Here is a 19,450-nt window from a genome sequence, read left to right on the forward strand (position 1 = left end):
ATTTTTCCGGTAATAACTCATTTTCGCATTTTTGTGGATTTAGGCCCTTTCTTTTCGGTACGATTCGTTTTCAACAATTGCGTTATTGTCTCTCTATAACGTAATAAACAGGCACATATGAAGAAGGAATAGACTATAGGGATTATGATGATGACGAAGCACACAAATTAATTTAAATGTGTGTATAAAACTAATAACATGAAAATATTCTACTTTAAAATATAAACTCTAGTTAAATGAAAGATGATAAAATAATAATAATGTCAACAACGCAAGAAATATAAAATTATTTATGGGGTAAAACTATTTATTCCGAAAAAATATCCGGTTATCAATTGAAGATCTGAATTGACAAACATCCCAAGTCCATTATTTATCGAATTTTAACTTTTTACCTGACATATATTGTTTTACATATATCCCAAGTCGGAGTCTAAGCCTGTGTTTTTAATTATATAAATATTTATTTCAGTTCTCTTATATTGCAAGCCTGTGTAGTTTTCTTGCTCTTCTGAACAATTTACTTCAATGGTATTGGTATGTTTATCAAATCGGGTCTTCAATTTGAAATTACAATATTGAAATTTCATTTACCTATTATTAAATACTATGAATAAATACTGTAGCAGTGTTGCATATTGGTTCAAACAATCTCAAAGAATTCGTACCTTTTGTTTCATAACTGTGAGAATACAATTCAAAATTATTTCGATTTTTATGTATGAATTTTATTAATACAATATAATAATAAAGTTAACATGCAAAAACATGGAATGACGACGAAGTGAAGAGAAACGAATAGAAGCATTTGAAATGTGGATATGGAGAAGAAAGGAGAGTGTGAAGGGGACAGATAGAATAAGAAATGAAGTTGCGTTGGAAAGACTGGATGAAGAAAGAATGATGCTGAAACTGATCAGAAAGAAAAAAAGAAATTGGTTGGGACACTGGCTGAGAAGAAACTGTCTACTGAAGAATGCACTGGAAGGAATGATGTACGGGAGAAGAGTTCGGGTCAGAAGAAGATATCAGATGATAAACGACATTAAGATATGTAGATCATAGGCGGAAACTAAAAGGAAGGCAGAAAATAGGAAATGGAGTGTGTGAAGTGGACAGACAGAATAAGGAATGAAGTTGTGTTGGAAAGAGTGGATAAAGAAAGAATGATGCTGAAACTGATCAGAAAGAGAAAAAGGAATTGGTTGGGTCACTGGCTGAGAAGAAACTGCCTACTGAAGGATGCTGGGTTTGCAGTGAAAGACCTGTCCATGGGCAGAACACTTATGTAAGATTACGTATGTACGTATGTATGTATGTATGTATGTATGTATGTATGTATGTATGTATGTATGTAGACTACTCTAAAGGAGGAAAGGAACTCGTTACCCTATCCCATTATCTCCTGTCTTAATTGCCTCATGAGTGATGCCTTATTGGTGCCAGTTATGAGGTTTAAACTTGTCTTCGGATACTTGACTAAACAACAACAATAGTACTCTAAATTCGTATTGAAAAATAAATGCTACGTATACGGTATATTAAATGAAGTTTATTTTTATAACATGAATTTTAAAGCCTTAAAACATAAATATGTTAAAATATTTCCAGCATTTTGGTAACATTTTAATATATTGTACATTGGTTAATTTTGCTCACTGATTTAGATTCTCGTAATTAGCAGCGAAATGAATCGTGATTTACGACTTTAGAAATGACTATGCTAAGATATTTCCGAAAAAGTGCAAATCCAAGTGTAATTCCGCATGTTTTACATGTGACTTACAGAAAAACAAACAAACAAACAAACACAAACCTTTCCAGCAGATCGGAAACACATCAACGGAAGCTTCGATACCGGTAGTTGTTACATATGATCACTACATGTGTTGGTATGTCCAGAAGAGAATTTAATCACACATTATCCTACCGATCACAGTTAATGGAAAATAATAAGTCGAGAAATACAATACACGTTTACATATATTTACAATTTTTCTAGATCTCGTTATAAAATCAAGATATAAAACAGTCGAAATATGAAGTAGCTTCTTACGTATTATCTGGTGACTAAATCATTGTTTATCTGGTTACTGTTGATTCAGATGAATAATTGAGAAATTGTTTTAAAATTTTGCAATTGTTTAACTTAAAAATTTCGGATAATTATTATCGGTACATTCATTTTACATGTTAATACAGAAATAATGTTAACTGCAAAAATAGTATTGACTTTTATAGAGGTAAAAATATAGCCTACAATAGGCCTTACTTTTGAACTCAATGCAAAAAACAGCCATACGAAACAAATGCGTAGTACGGATAAGTGACTACAAGCTGTATTTAATGATATTATTATTATTAATAATCTTATGCATGCTTAATACAGATCGTTATAAAATTTACGAAGAAACATTTGAGGTTACAGTTCTTGTTAGTATACTATTTTCAACATTGTTTATTAAACATTTGTGAATATTCCTTTAGCAAATTCACAACTTATTTCTTTTTTATAAATTAGGAACAATGCACTGCACCGAAAAGAACTATACATGTTAGATGCGAATAATTTATTTGTATAATTATTTAACAAAATATTAGAAAATTATGTTTGTCAAATTTATAATTATGTTTCCCTGAATTTCCATTTACATTTATTCAATTAATGTAAAAATTCACTGCATTGAAATCGGTACGTTATTCTTCTTTTTATTTTTGTTTGTCGCTCTTATTAATGACCGAATTAAATGATTAATTTTTATGTACAAAATTTCGTTGTCCCGCAAGAAAGATTAATTGTATTTAATTTCTAGTGCAAGTTATGAATTCGACACGTTTATTGCCAATAAAAATGTTCATATTAAATATACGTTTTAAATTTTATACCTAAGCTCTTATTAATATGTTCATGATAATGTTACAGTACTATGCATATCCTCCAAACACGCAAATTTATGTGCGGTTATAATTTGAAGAAGACTATTAATCTTCGGTTGGTAATGTTCAGTGAACAGTGTTCACAACTTAATAACAGCGAAGATTGGAAAGAAAACGATAGATATCCTAGATAGGCTAGTTTCATATTACAGAATTATCGTAAATAAGGAAAATGACGTAAAGACTTCGCTGTTTTCAGTTTATTTGCGATGATTAAATTAGCCGATTACTACATTCTCTTACCGAACAGTTTGTTATCCCTCCATTTTCAATTCTGAGAATTAACTCTGGAGAGAATGTTTTCAGTGATGCCTCGTTTACAAATAATATCCCAACACCTTTCTGTAATAGGGCTGTTAAACTGTTGTTGTTTAATCAGCTCTCCGAAGAAAGATTTGAACCTCATAAGTGACACCAATAAGGCATCACTCAAGAGGCGACTAAGTCAGGAGATAATAGGGCAGTGTTTCCAGAATTTTAAACTACAATTTTAATTTCCCTTTAAGATTAAATTTACGCATGAACACATTCACTTACTGAATAGTTTATTTTCCCTTCGTTTTCAATTCTTACAATTGACTTTAAAGAGATTGCTTTCAATATCGTATTGTTTACAACTAATATCCCATAAACTTTCTGTAATATTAAATTACAATTTTAATTTTGCTTTCCGATTAAATTTACGCAGCACCACATTCTCTTATTGAACATAGTATATTTTCCCTCCATTTTTAGTTGTAGCGGTCGCTCCTAGAGAGCAGGAGCTTTCACAACACCAGTGAAGATCGCACAAACATTGCATACCCATATCATTTTATTCTTTTATTTCAGAAATAAAGAACATTTGGAAGATAATTGTATGTGTACGTATCAACAGTCTAATTTCACACATTATTTTAGATAATCTTATATGAAATATAATTGATATTATTTGTAACTGAAAGACACGTAGTCAGATTCTAGTTACAATGTTCCTGTTTTGAATGCATGAGTTTAATTGTAATTTTGTCGGGAACAGAGAACTATTAACATTTCATATTGTGTGAATATTAACTTGTGATGTTGTTCAATTCTTATACTAGTATAATAATATTTAATTTGGACTCTTTCCAGTCCTCTAACCTAGTAATATTGCTCGTAAGAAATGTGTTATGAGATTGGGGTGTCTGTTATATTTCCACGTAATTTAAAATTATGGTCTAAATATATTTATTAATATTTTCGAAATAAAATAGGGATGAAAACATAATACGCTTCCCTTTCTACTTGCTTTTTTATCATTCAAGCGCTTGTTTAAACATGGGTAACATTGCCTAGTAATATCCACTTTCAACACACTCATTAATTAGTAGCATTAACAACAAATTATGAGAAATATTTCAGTATTTAAATAGCACACAAGGGTTAATCACTGTAAATAAATTTACCTTACCTTCTTTTGCCCCATAAATTATCCTTCCCTGCCCACAGACTTCAGCTTCATAATTTGTTATGATGTGTTACCTCACCTGAAATAAAATATAAAACTTGTAGCACAACACGTTGGGGTCACATATTAATATTCATTCCTAATTTTTTAAGCACTGTTTCAAATGAATATAATGCGTAGTGTCATATTCGGAGATTAATTAAAGAAAAACTGTTGATCACTTATATGTTATTGTTTAATTACTATTCATGTATCTTGCAGCATCACTTTTTAACGCTTCTCTATAGTAATGAGGATTTAAGGTAGCCAAATTTGTATTCAAAATCGCGCTATATATCACGAAAAACATGCTGCTATTCAATTAAATATTTATTTAAAATAAAAAATGTTATATGGCACATGTTACAGAATAAGCGATGAAATGCACCATTACGCCAGGATTTGCATGTATCAAATTTGCCTCGTACAAAACTCGAATCATCAGCATTTGAACATTTCGATCTGAAAACACTTGAATGTCGCGTTTCAGTATATTTGAAATTCCAAATTTTAGTGGAGTAAAATGCATCAGATATTACCAATTAACACTGCGAAGAGGGTGGGGCACAAAAACGTGAATAAATATCTGTCATTTGTGCGCGCGATCTCTTTAAATTCTTGCGTTGCGTCTTATCCGATAATCGCAGAAACACGCTCATCATATGTCACTCACACGCTGTCACTACAAGTATTTTCACTAATTATTTAATAATCCACGATGTGTCAACTTATTTTGTCAGTCTGGAATTAAATGCTAAGACTAGAAAAAATAAAATTATTTGTTGGTATCAATAATCTCTAATCCGATTGACCATAAAATACAAATAAGTTAGGGCACTCGTAAGTCCATCCCCGGCTTCATATGGCCGGTGCGTGCTTGCATCTTTCTTACGATAACTTCTGGCCATGTTTGTATTTAACGTCACTAGGAGCTATATTTGGCAACGTCTTATTCCGAATCACTTCACACCACACCAAGACACAAATTAATTAAGCGTTTTTAATTTATTAAGACACTGTCGATAAATCAACAATGCGCACTAGCTTGATGTCGTACTCTGATCATAGCACACATGATATGTCTTGAATTTTACCTCGCACAAAAGACGCCTTCTCTTCAAAAATATGGCAGCCAGCAATGAACGCATAATTCCCGGATCCTTCGTTAATGAATCCGATTAGACAAAGCTTCGGAGCTCTCAAGAACGCTTGCGCTGAGTCGGAGGAAAAACCAAGTGTATTTAAGTAAACAATAGACATAAATGGGATTTCCAAATCCCTGTGCCGAAAAAAAAAAAGAATAACAAAGAAGCTGTCACAATCATACGCTTTTTTTCGTAGCACATGACCACAACTATGGCGCTTACCTGACAAGTGAATTGCTTGAACGATATCACAGATAAATTGTAGAAAATCACCGACGCCACGACACATTTGAAATTGGAACACATCACAACATAACCCGTACCTTCACAGCGACTTACCTCCACCGCACGTCGCGGTGAACTCTCTCCCCCGGACCCACGGAGAGCCGAGAAAGTGCGGACGGAAAACACAGGGAGTCGGATAAACGTACACATGCGAGCGGGGGTGTGAAGGGAGGGGAGGTTGTACTTCAAGGACTTGAGCGAGAGTGTGTGCAAAATGAAAGTTTGCAATTGTGTCTCAGATTTGTACGGAGCAGCAAATTATTTGTCGTGTAATGAGGGAGGTAGACGACTGCTCTTGCCATTCCTGTGCCCAGAGGATTGATCAATAACGCGGTTCGGAAGTGGCATGAGAATGGCAAGGGGCTCGGTGGACCGTCGGGTTTGGATGTGCCGCCGATCGCCGTCCGACTTGCTCACATGGCTTCCTCGAGCGAGACCACCCCCCACTCCCCTCCATCACATTGAAGGATGTACCTGTTCCCTCTCACTCTTCTCCCACCCTTATCCCCTCCACCTCAAGGTCCAGGTATGTGAGGTTACTGAAGTAGAATGCCTAATTTTTTTTTATTCGGTCGGAAACAATCATTTTCGCACGCGTGCCATCTCCAAGCATCTATGTGTACCATATCAGTCAGTGGGGTTCATGTTCTTGTAAATCTGATGCCCTTCCGGTATTTTATACCTTTATTGCCCCTCATAATTTTATCTAAGAAAACTCGATTTCTCGTTCTTTGATGTTTTTGTGGTTGTCACACGTAAAATATTAGTCCAATATCCGGATCTTGGCTACAAGTCTCTATTGTGAAGAACAACACGCGTAGAAAGCATGTCCGGTCCTCTGCACACTTATTAAACCTATTCTAAGAAACAAAAAACGTGCACAGAAGTAAGAAAATAAGGTAGGAATAGAAGAAGGGATAGTGAGATGAGAAAAACAAAGCTTGTTTTGGACATCGTCAATAAAGACATATTGTCAATTATCAATAAGCACATAATGAATGAATCGTAACTTATTAAAAAAAGTTTTTGTCATTAGCTTGTTCTGTTCGTATGTCCATAATTTACTTTAGAACATACCGGTAAATGTTTTTCAAATTATTTCAGCATTATGGCACCATGGAAAGACGCGTTACCATAGAACATGACAAGAGTTTTCCATCTTGTCGATAATTCTCGAGAGCGAGTGAATTATCAAAAGAGATGAGAACTTGAGTTATTTTTTTAATAAAACGTTTTACAAATATATACTCGTAGTATATTATTCCCCATTACTGGAGACCGTATTTTTTTCTGAAATAAAATGGTTGATTTCGGTATTAAACTTGACATTATTTTGGTGGGTATTTCGTGAAATAAGTTGTCTGTTAAATGCCTGGTGTCACGTTTGATATCAAACTTTTTGCTACTTTTTTATTTTGGTTTACACACATTACATCACCATCGCCAAAATGTAACTAAACATGGTTTCTACATGGCCCGCACGAACATTTGTGCGACAGTAAGTGAGTATTTTTGAGTACGCAGAGAAGCTCCTCTTACTGTCCACATTAGATGTAGGGAACCACACTTCTTGCAAAAAAATTCACACCAAATTCATTGTGGTCCTCTACTAGCTCCCCCAAAATCTCTTTGCATCAAAATATACCCTCCGGTGCATAACACATTGCAGCAAAGATTGAAGAATGTTCTATCACAGTCTAGTATATACAGTCACGAAACTCAATACGTAGTAAATATGCATCCATAGATAGTTGCTAACCACTAGAATCGCTAATATTGCCTCATTACAGACAATGCGAAATAGTACCGGCACAGTCTGTTGTTCCTAGCACCCTCACAACTCAAGCTTCGTGACTGTATATACTAGACTGTGACGCTACCATGCGATTGACAAATTGACTGAAACAAAAGTCACAAATGTTTTTTTAACAATATTGAGTAAAATGTTGGTGCATATTTCGTAGTTTTAGCGATATATTTAATTAATTTTATTTATTTATGTATTTATTTATTTATTCTGGTGTAGTTGAGGCCATCAGGCCTTCTCTTCCACATCACCAGAAATACAAATACAACAATAAAAATAAAAAGAAAAATCATATTATAAACAAAGTAAATCCATACAAAAATATACACAGGTTGCAGTCACACAACTTTAGATGAGTGATTAAGTATCGTAATTAATTATATCCTAACTAATTAACTAACATAAACAAGAAACTTTAAGTTTTAATCTAGAGTAAAGAAAAACACAAATCAACACTTCTAGCAATACCTAAAAAGCATTAAATAAGACAAAATTTTTCCATTTAATTTTGAATTTTGATAAAGTCCAACAGTCCCTGACGTCATTACGTAACGAATTCCAGTGGCGAGGTATTTTTGCAGTGTAGGAGGATGAGTATAAAGACATGTAAAGATGGGGTATATTTCGTGGCTATCGACATATTTCACACATTGATCCCAATCCTTTGTTATTTCGCGAGTTTGTTTTGCTTAAATATGTATTTTAGGTATCTAGAAGGATAAAATATAGCAAAGAAAGTGACTGTGGAAAATTTCGTGCGGTCTCTACCGATTATCTCTAAAATATAAATTTACACGTATACCGCTTCCCTAGCAAATGTCCACCAAATGTAATTTAGCCTATATTGTGGCTAACAATAGTTAAATAAATAAATAAATAAATAAATAAATAAATAAATAAATAAATAAATAAATAAATAAATAAATAAATAAATAAATAAACAAATAAACAAATTCGTGGCTCGACAGCCCATGAAGGCCCAAGGCCGGCCAGACGACTGATGACCTCACATCCACATGCCTCAACAAAAGTGAACTATCATCTAAGCAGAACGGAGGGGGTCGTATAGTTAGCATAATGATCCCTCCAGCTGTTACAGTTGGTTTTCACAACCCGTCCCGTGCTGTAGCATTATGGTCTAAGGCAGCATGCCTAGGAATCGCGTTACGAAATGAGCTCTGGTTCGAATCCTTATGGGGAAGGAATTTTCTTTTGAAATTTCGCCCCACCCAGATTCGTGATGCATTTGGGGTGCTTCGATAGGTAGCGAAGTCCGGTTAAGAAAACCAGCTAACAGTAGTTAACAGTTCTAATCTTAGCCACAACAAAATAACACTATGCGAAGGAAAATTTATTACGTCGCAGCCTCGATTTGTTTCAGATTTCGATTGTGTGTTGTAATTCCGTCCAGCATATTTTTAAAATAATTAAAATTTATATTTAAGAAAGGCGAGAGGATTCTAATTTTGTCTGAAATATGACTACACAGAACTTTTTTTTTTGCCCCTCTACCCTTAAAAATAATATTGTTTGTCAACTGTAGCATATTGCCTCGAAATATATTTTTACTCCTTTCTTCCTCTACTCATGAAAATTTCCTCCGCAAAATTAAATTTCCCTCTATCTGGTAATATTGTCCTTAGGAGACTGAAATGAGTCTACATACAAAAACTTATATCCTTATTTCTTTTTCTACATTTTTGAGACTAATCAGGAATGGATACTTCGTTCAGATCAAGCGACGTCGAGAAATCTTGATGATGATATCACAAAGTCTTACACGGACTTCGAACTCCTGACCATGGCTCTCACAGGTATTCAAGTCTATGCCTTAATAACTACATACGTCACGGCTTGGCTCTGCCAGAACATATGTAACTTTATTGCATAAGCAGCAGAATACATTAGACTACGTAACAATATTTGTAATTCTGAAACCCCTAGATTTCAGATTTGTAGTTCTGGTTCCCCCCCCCCCCTCCATTATTATGAATATTCCTATTAAGGAAATATACAATCGTGGATTGTGTTCGCCATGAAATGTGTTGCGTAATGTACTCTCCTCGCAAAATGCTTATCCGCAGCTTTGTCTACATTTGTCTATATTGCGTTGCTTTTCGGAAATTAAACTCATAAAGAAAACACGTGAGAAAATAAAATGCTTCTTTTAGAGACTGAAACGAGAGATGAGTGTTCAATTTCGTCTATGTCAGTCGCGAAACATCAAATTATAGAGAGAAATTTGTATTATTTAAAAAAATAATTCCCGCATAACATTTGATTTCTTCATACTAGCTGTAGTTTTGTTACCTACATTGGCTTCACAGATACAAACAGGCCTATGTTACAGGAGAAGAATTTTTTTAATTTTGAACTTTCAACCTTATTTTTCAGATTTAATGCATCTAACTTTCGGAACTACTTTCAGGCTTCGTAATCTATTCGTGGCGGCCATAGGTTTAATAATGGGCTATGTTTTGTAATTGAAGAGTATTTTTTGGAAAAACAACCGTAGTCCAAAAACATAAATTTTCAGGAGAAACAAAAAACTGTCTGACATGGTGTTGTTGACACTTCAAATATGAAATTCATTATGCCACTTCTTAAAGTGTTTTAAAAACTTGGAAAAACTGAAGTACATTTATAACTTAAATTGCCTCATAGAAATACATGTGTAAATGTAGGTAACTGTGGACCAAGATTGTTTTAAGAAAAAATACTCTGTTGTGGATGAAGTGTGCCTCTCCTTTAATCTTCTTTTTCTTTATTAAATCCTGTTTCTTCTCCTTTCGATGCTTACGTTTCTTCTGTGGGGTTACTTCTGCATCTAAAGATTTATTTATTTTATTTATTTATTTTTCTAATAATTGTAACACAAAATATAATAGCCTATATACAGAAAAACTTTAGCTCGCCCCTGAAAGAGTAGAACTCGTGCTCAGGGGCGGATTCCTGAATTGAAATTAAGAAGTATATAATACAATTTGTCTTACGTCTATTATGCAATAAGAATATATAAATTTAAATTTACAATTTTTCAATTTTTATAAAATCCATACATAACTTTTTAAATTTAATACTAGAACTATTAGAATTGACAAGATTAGGATATTTAAATATAAATTTGTTATATATTCTTGGGCCTAAATTTCTATTATGATTAAATACTGTATCAGTGTTGCATTTTGGTTCAAACAACCTTAAAGAATTCATACCTTTTGTTTCATAACTATGAGAATACAATTCAAAGTTATTTCAATTTTTATGTGTGAATTTTATTAATAAAATATAATAAATTTGTCTCTATGTCCCTATAACTAATATAACAATTCACGTTCTAAAGTTTTCCCTGAAGTGGTTTTTGCCGTGTACATAAGAAGCAGTACTGCCAATCTACTACAGTTTAAAATTGTATGGATAAATATTTCAAAATGATATGAATGGGATATTTGTAAATGCTACCATCGTTCAGGACAACGGCTGTTTTCACACACAAAAAAAAAAGTCTTTGGACTATGGTTGTTTCATGAAAACCACTGAAAATGTCCACTCCTATAATATAGGACTACGGTGTGTGTGTGCGTGTGTTTTTTTTTTTTTTTTCACTAACAACTAATTCAGTAGATGGCCCCTACAATACGCTCACCACATGCTTAATATCTCAAATTTGCGTTTTTTATACTATTTTTTTTTAATCCTTCAATTAAAATAATGCATTCTCCTTATGCCACCTAGGTCTTAGTAAGGTATGTTATATAATCACAATTTTTTGGTGGCGCGACATCCTATGAAGGGTCTGCACTGACCAGCCAGCTGCTGGCCTCACGTCCAGAGGTGAACGATCACCCAATTAGTACGGGAGTATCGTGTGATCAGTATATGATCCTTCCTGGTCGTTATAAGTGGTTTTCAAAACCGGATTTCGCTGCCTATCGTAGCTCCCTAAATTCATCACGAATCTGGATGGGCACCGATTCCATACACGGCGAAATTTCATGAGAAAATTCCTTCACCATGAGGACTCGTTTCTTAACGCGGGTCTTGGCATGGTGCCCTATACCACGACGTTACGACGCAGGGCAATGAGCAGAGAAACTTTTCTAAATGTTTTATAAATTTGCGAATATTACTGTGTCTCCTGCCCATAGCGATTAATGATATTAACTCTTTCACGACGATTGTATTCGGAGTTTCACAATTCTGAATAAAAAAAAATAACTTTCTATCTATTCCGAAACAAATCTGCCGAGAGAACGAAAGAAAAACTAATTATCACATATTTTAATTAGTTGTACTGTAGCTGTCTTCTGTATACACTTCGAGTTTAGTGACATGTTCCTTGTGGGATGATAAAGATTGTGAAACTGTCAGAAATAGCAAAGTTTTGCATTTGATTGAAACAGAGTTGTCTAATATTGTCATTCTGTACTCTCAGATGTGTAGGCCTAATCATTCTCTTTTTTAAAACAAAAAAAATTAGTAATCACCACCACCACCACCATCTAAAAATAGTCTTTTTAGATGTATAAGATACTTCGTTCCTTCTCTAAGAGGAATGCTTAAAATTGTTCGTTCCACTTAGGCCCAATTATATAAAATCTACTACCGAATGAGTTGGTTCAGACGGTAACGTTTGAGACTCGCATTCGGAAGGTCCCGGGTTCAAACGCAGTGGCCGACCAATCTGACAGGGGTTTTTCATGATTTCCTTACTTACTGGATTTTAAAGAACCCGAAGGTTTATTGCCGCCCTCACATAAGCCCGCCATTGGTCCCTATCCTGAGCAAGATTAATCCAGTCCCTACCATCATATCCCACCTCCCTCAAATCCATTTTAATATTATCTTCCCATCTACGTCTCGGCCTCCCCAAAGGTCTTTTTCCCTCCGGTCTCCCAACTAACACTCTATATGCATTTCTGGATTCACCCATACGTGCTACATGCCCTGTCCATCTGAAACTTCTGGATTTGATGTTCCTAATTATGTCAGGTGAAGAATGCAATGCGTGCAGTTCTGTGTTGTGTAACTATCTCCATTCTCCTGTAACTTAATCCCTCTTAGCCCCAAATATTTTCCTAAGCACTTTATTCTCAAACACCCTTAACCTATGTTCCTCTCTCAAAGTGAGAGTCCAAGTTTCACAACTATAAAAAGCAACTGGTAATATAACTGTTTTATAAATTTTAACTTTCAGATTTTTTGAGAGCAGACTGGATGACGAAAGCTTCTCAACCGAATAATAACAGGCATTTCCCATATTTATTCTGTGTTTAATTTCTTCCCGAGTATCATTTATATTTGTTACTGTTGCTCCCAGGTATTTTAATTTTTCCACCTCTTCAAAGGATAAATTTCCAATTTTTATATTTCCATTTCGTACAATATTCTGGTCACGAGACATAATCATATATTTTGTCTTTTCGGGATTTACTTCCAAACCTATATCTTTACTTGCTTCAAGTAAAATTCCCGTATTTTCCCTAATCGTTTGTGGATTTTATCCTAATATATTCACGTCATCCGCATAGACAAGCAGCTGATGTAACCCGTTCAATTCCAAACCCTCTCTGTTATCCTGGACTTTCCTAATGACGTACTCGTACTTTAGAGCAAAGTTAAAATGTAAAGGTGATAGTTTTTCATGATTTCCATCAGTCATAAAAGAAAAATGCCGGATTGGGAATTTACATACCATGATTCATCACCGCCTCAATAACCAATATCATGCACATTAATAAAAATCTAAATCAGTAATACGAACACAAGCCATCTAACACAATAGAAACGGGAACTCAACAAAAGTAAAAACGGTCTACTGGTATACCCACAGATCCTAAACATGCAATATGACGACAGGTGTTAAAGCGTGTATAAATGAACCTAACAAAAAATCCACTAACTATAGGTTATTTTTAACTGATCATTAATAAATAATTCGAAGTTCGTTGTAAAAAATTAATTTAGTTGCCTACCAACTGATACTTTCAGTAAAATATCTGGCAATAAAGCGAAATATATATGACATTCGTGTGTAAAGCCAGTTGATTTCCAACTGTTTCCTCATGAGAGAGAAAACATAATCAGCACTGCCTTCTGCATGTGTCTCAGTACGTGTGAGGAAGATCATCAACATTGGAATCGAATATGATTTCGTTTTGTTTGTGGTTGTAACTGGGAATGTAACCTTTGTTCAAGTTCTTCCACCACAGTCTAGTATATACAGTCACGAAGCTTGAGCTGTTGAGGGCACTAGAAACAATAGGCCTATACTGTGCAGGTATTATTTCGCATTGTCTGTAATGAGGCGATAGTAGCGATCCTAGTGGTTAGCAACTAGCTATGGATGCATATTTACTATGTATTGAGCTTCGTGACTGTATATACTAGACTGTGGTAAAAAAGGTAAAGGTATCCCCGTAATATGCCATGAAGGCACTTAGGGGGCATGGAGGTAGAGCCCCATGCTTTCCATGACCTCGGCACTAGAATGAGGTGGTGTGGTCGGCACCACGCTCTGACCGCCTTTTACCCCCGGGAAAGACCCGGTACTCAATTTTTATAGAAGGCTGAGTGAACCTTGGGGCCGAGACTGTGGTACTACTACAAATTTTGGTAGCTGAAATCTCATTTTAAATTGTATGTCCTCGAGTTCAATGAACGGATATCCTCGCTCGTGGGAAAAATGACGAGCACGACGATATTCATTATCATCAAATGAGATATCAGAATAATTACAAACCTGGGAATAAATATAGTAATTTGTAATTTAAGTTAACTAAGAAAAAAATTAATAGCTCAAAGGGAAAGAGAGATTTTGGGAGACCAAAGAAGAGATGGGAGGACCAGCAATAAATTCATAACTGAAGTGGAACAGGTAATAAGCCAAATCCGTCAAGTGGAGGAGGAGGAGGAGGAGGAGCAGAAGGAGAAGGAGAAGGAGAAGGAGAAGAAGAAGAAGATAATATCCCACAACCTTTACATTTTTTTTCTACAACATGTTACTGGCAGTGACATTTATCCGTATGCATTCGTTAGGAAATTACGCTACCTGGGCCTACTTGCCACTGAAGACTTCGATCGACGGCACACTAATCTGCAATCTTCACACCGCCTTCTCACTCTGCTCTGGTGCTGGCTCGATACACGTTTACTTCATTATGAAAACAGATCCGTCCCTTCAGCATTCCCTTCCCCATTGGCTTAACGATTTTAGCCCTTAACGCTGCTATCTTGTGAAGGGGCTGGTCATGGTTATGCTGGTTTCATAATCATGAGGAGCCACAGATTCCAGTGACTTTAATGTTACTGAAAATACCGTTTAAAATAAATTCGTGACGAAAAACTTTGAAAATTCTCTATAAACCAAACACATTTAACATACTGAAATGTTTGTATCTATCGTATTAAATGTGAATATTATTATGAAAATATAAGTAAAAGTAGGCCTACCGTACGTAAATAAAACAAATATGTCTAAAGCACAACGTATAATGAAAGTGAAGAAGAAGAAGAAGAAGAAGAAGAAGAAGAAGATGATGATGATGATGATGACGTTCTTCGAGAAACTATATGACATTACCATTAATATAGAGCAATCTTGTTGTTGGGTATATCAATTGAAAACTATGTAGGTTTTTTGGTTGAAACCTCATAAGTGACACCAATAAAGCATCACTCCTGATGCAATTAAACCAGGAGAGAACGAGGATGAGTGGCCAGTTATTTTTTCCCTCCATTGCATACATAGCTGATTTGTAACATATTACACTATTCAAACTTCAAATGATGTTGTTGTTTAGTCAACTGTCCGAAGACAGGTCTGAACCTCACAAGTGATACCAAAAAGCACCACTTAAGAGGCACCTAGGCCAGGAGATAATGGATTAGGGTGGCCAGTTCCTTTCCCCCTTCATTGCATACATCGCCGATTAGCTACATATTACACTAATCAGATTTCAGATGCATACAAACAATTATTGTTCTTCCTCTGACACACATCAAGTGAGATGTACTGCCTGTAGAGATACATATCAGCCAGAACCTCAACCAGAGTATACTTCAAATGTAACCTACACAAGCAATTGTTCTTCCTCTGACACATATCGTCAATTGAGATGTACTGCCTGACAATAGATGTACATATCAGGCAGGACCTCAATCAGAGGTGGGATTTTTATAATTTTTCAATTCATTCCTATAGGGCAATCTCCTTCTTACGTATATAAATTGAAAAAGATGTAGGCTTTTTGGTTCGTGGAAATATAGTCAATTTTTTAGTAATTTTTTTCTAGACATTTCCTCACAGAGATCAGAATCTTGATTCACGATTCTTAAAAATAACTTATTGTCATAGGAACGTTCTTCATACGTCATACATTTTTGTAAAGTCATCCTTGTGACCACATGTTTTCAGAGAAATTTCAGGTCGGAAATATCTTACTGCATGTGTGTAGACGTAATTGTCTTCGGAAGTTCTGACACTATACACTATGCATCTGTATTTACAGTATCTTTGTTATATTCGTGGAAAGTAATTTGATTGCGTCTACACTTTGCGCTTAGGATGTGATGATTCAGGTAACCGTTTAAAACTCTCCGCAGTCCCTCGTTAAATCTAATCGTAGTGTGGTGGTGTGTCATATTACCTCTTTACATTATTTTATTTATTTAATCTGGTGGAGTTAAGACTATCTGATCTTCTGTACCACATCACCTGAAATATAAATACAAAAAAAAAAAAGACAATAAATGCAGAGAAAATGAGTAACTAAGAAGAAGAAATAACAGTACAAATACAAAAAATACAAATGCAAAAACAAAGGGGAAAAATAGAAGTACAGAGATATGCGTGACTATTTCGATAGCAAATTATTTGGACAACGTACTAATAGTACCTAGTAGTGGTAGTGATAATGGTAATGGAAATGGTAGTGATAGTGGTGGTGATGGTTGTGGTGGTAGTAGTAGTAGTGTTGGTGGTGATAGTGGTATCTGTAGTGGTAGTATTAGTAATAAACTTTTATTAGTTTATCAATACGAGTGTTCCAATAAAATGTACTCGTGTAGTATATGTATAGTGCTTGAAAGTAGATCAAATTTACATCAATATATTACTAAATTTCATACATAAAAATAAACAGAATTTCAGGTCATATAGTTACAAACACAAAACCAACAGCATGGATACAATACGTTTGTTTGAATCCAAGTGTTTAACGAGCACTGCCTTTCAATCATGATAGTAATATTGGCCCTAGAATTTATATCAAATTACATAATAAAGAAATACCCTCATCTATTTAACTCAAACAGTTTTAAATTTCAAAATTTATGTAAGCACTTCATTATTAGTGAGTGTTAATTTTTAAGATGGTTCTTATTGTAATTTAACCATGTAGTTTTCAGTTGGCGAACCTAAGATGTAAATACTGGGTAGGCTGAAAAAATCTGCTTACCTTGTCTCAAAGCACCTTGTTAACCAAGGATATTTCTCATACCGTGAAAATTGAAATTTTCTATTGTCTTCCTCCATCCGCTATTTTAATATGTAAATGTGGTGTCGTTTTCCTATCTTTGTAAGCAGATTTTGTTTCACATGTTCGACATGAAAACGGTTTTTCTTTTAATTCTACAAATAATTATCTCAATGTTCGCTCAGCAGAAGCTATTTTTACACAAAATTAATATGTAACACACACACACGCATGCACTTTTGATTAAATTAACACTCAACAACGCAACGCATTCAGATAACACCAATATAGCGCGACGTATTATTGTGACGAAAGCCTAGCCTCGTTTCGTACGGAAATATAGTTAATCGATAAACTTTCCTCGGTCCCCCTCAAGTTTGTGAGTCAAAGTCGTAGCCATGCCTTTAGAGGCTTCTGCCACGAGCCTCGCACTGAACTCTCCATACTGGAATCACTGCCAATAGTGAAGTTAATAGGAAGAATTGGAGTTGAACCAAGTGTTATGATACATCGTTATTACGAACGGGTAGGCTGAGCTTTGAAAAGCTCTTAAGAACTTCGCCACTGATAAGTTTTTGTATTGTATTGATTCATCCCCTGAACACGAGATCACTCTCTTTCAGGGGAGTGCTAGAATTTTTGTATACTAATAATTAGAGACGAGAATTCCATGCAAATGTATGTTCCTGTAGGAACATAGAGCATAGCTCAAACTTAGTACTTATCCATTTCATTACTTTCCGGTCCCAAATATGTGTACTTTTTCGGTGCATATTTGCATGTTTTGGCCTTTTTGGTGATAAAAACATACATAATGCATATTTAAACAATTTTTAGCTTAATAATGCATATACATTATATTCAGTTTAAATGCATGTTTTAATGGTTTTGAGTAGACGCCTCAGCTTCTCGATTTTTATGTCCCTTATTTTAGCTTCAGGAATCAGGTTTGAAGAAGGAAAAAACTAAATAACAGAAAAAGGTTAATTCAAGTTTGCACCTATAACTTCTTGCGATGTAGAGAGGTCATTCTCTGCCTACAAGAACAACATATTGACTGACAAGTGCAGGAATCTCACATAGACTAAACCAATTTAGAAATGTTGTTATGTTGTTAACTCTGCAAAAAAAAGTTAAAGTGAAATAAGACATTTGGAACAAAAATGAAATTGCATATTTTAATGTATTTTTCGCTTGATCGTGCATATTTCATAGTTTTATAGTGCATGAATTCATGCATATTTTGGGATTTTATAGTGCATGAAATTCTCGTCTCTATTAATAGTAATACAATTGTTTTCAATTTACAATAAAATGATAAGATGCTTGTGACTTAAAACATTTTTAAAATATGTGCATTTTGGATGTTAATATCACACATAAAAATGAAGACAGAGTAATAGAATACTAGAATCCTGGATGGCAGTGCTATATCTGTACTTTTCTCGTTTGGTAATGGTGTACTCCACCGGAAGACAACCTTACTCTGATCAATTAATTCTGTACCATGAACACTGGCAAAAATGTAGAAGCTATGTGAGCTATTTGGACAGAAAACTATTTTCAAAATAAAATGTTTCACTACATGGAAATGCTCCAGAGGCAGATAAAAGTAACAGTGTGAAACTCCGGTACACAATAATCGAATTTAATTATCTGAAATAAAAATGGTGACAATAACGTTGATGATGATAGTAATAAAAATTATAACAGTAGTAGTAATAATAATAATAATAATAATAATAATAATAATAATAACCTACTTCTTGAAGCAATGATAGGTATCTAATTACTTTCTGCAGGAATTAATTTATTCAGTAGAAGATTTCTGTGCATTACATCGTGTACTGTCCTAGGAAATGACAGCTTGACTACGCGGTTCCGACAGAGATGTGCCAACTAAAGGCCCTGGCTCTGTTCCAGCATATAATTTATTGTTAACTGAACTGTATTTGTGTTTAATTGTATTAAATTTGTCGTGGTCGTGAATACATTTGTTGAAAGTTTTGTTTTTGTAATTTGCGTTTTTATTTATCTATTTATTTTATTTTATTTTATTGGCCTTTCAAAAGTGAGATGCGCGGCTTATTCGAGAGAGCGGTATATTCGAGAAAATACAGTATCCATGAACGTTCACAAAATTAGAGCAGATAGAACAAGTACATACTTTGATTCATGCACCTTGCATTGCCGCGCCGTTGCCATAAGGAGAGATGCGCGATGACTAACAAGGACACTGAACACCGAATCTTCTACTTTGCGCAACCACATTGTTCTCGACATTCAAATCATGCTCGAAGGTGCGTCTTCTTGCATCCTGCAGCTGCCCCGG

General features: G+C 34.7%; 1 protein-coding gene across 2 annotated transcripts in view; it reads right to left on the minus strand.

Annotated features, from left to right (window-relative positions):
• lov (jim lovell) overlaps nt 1–19,450 on the minus strand; it is a 437,315-nt gene that overhangs the window by 36,340 nt on the left and 381,525 nt on the right. For both annotated transcript variants that reach the window (XM_069843710.1, XM_069843711.1), the window contains one exon: nt 4,370–4,445. The gene's annotated coding sequence lies outside the window, so the exon portion shown is untranslated. The remainder of the gene's footprint in view (nt 1–4,369; nt 4,446–19,450) is intronic.

This window comes from Periplaneta americana, chromosome 13, assembly GCF_040183065.1.
Source record: "Periplaneta americana isolate PAMFEO1 chromosome 13, P.americana_PAMFEO1_priV1, whole genome shotgun sequence".
In the NCBI taxonomy this organism is placed as follows: Eukaryota; Metazoa; Arthropoda; class Insecta; order Blattodea; family Blattidae; genus Periplaneta; species Periplaneta americana.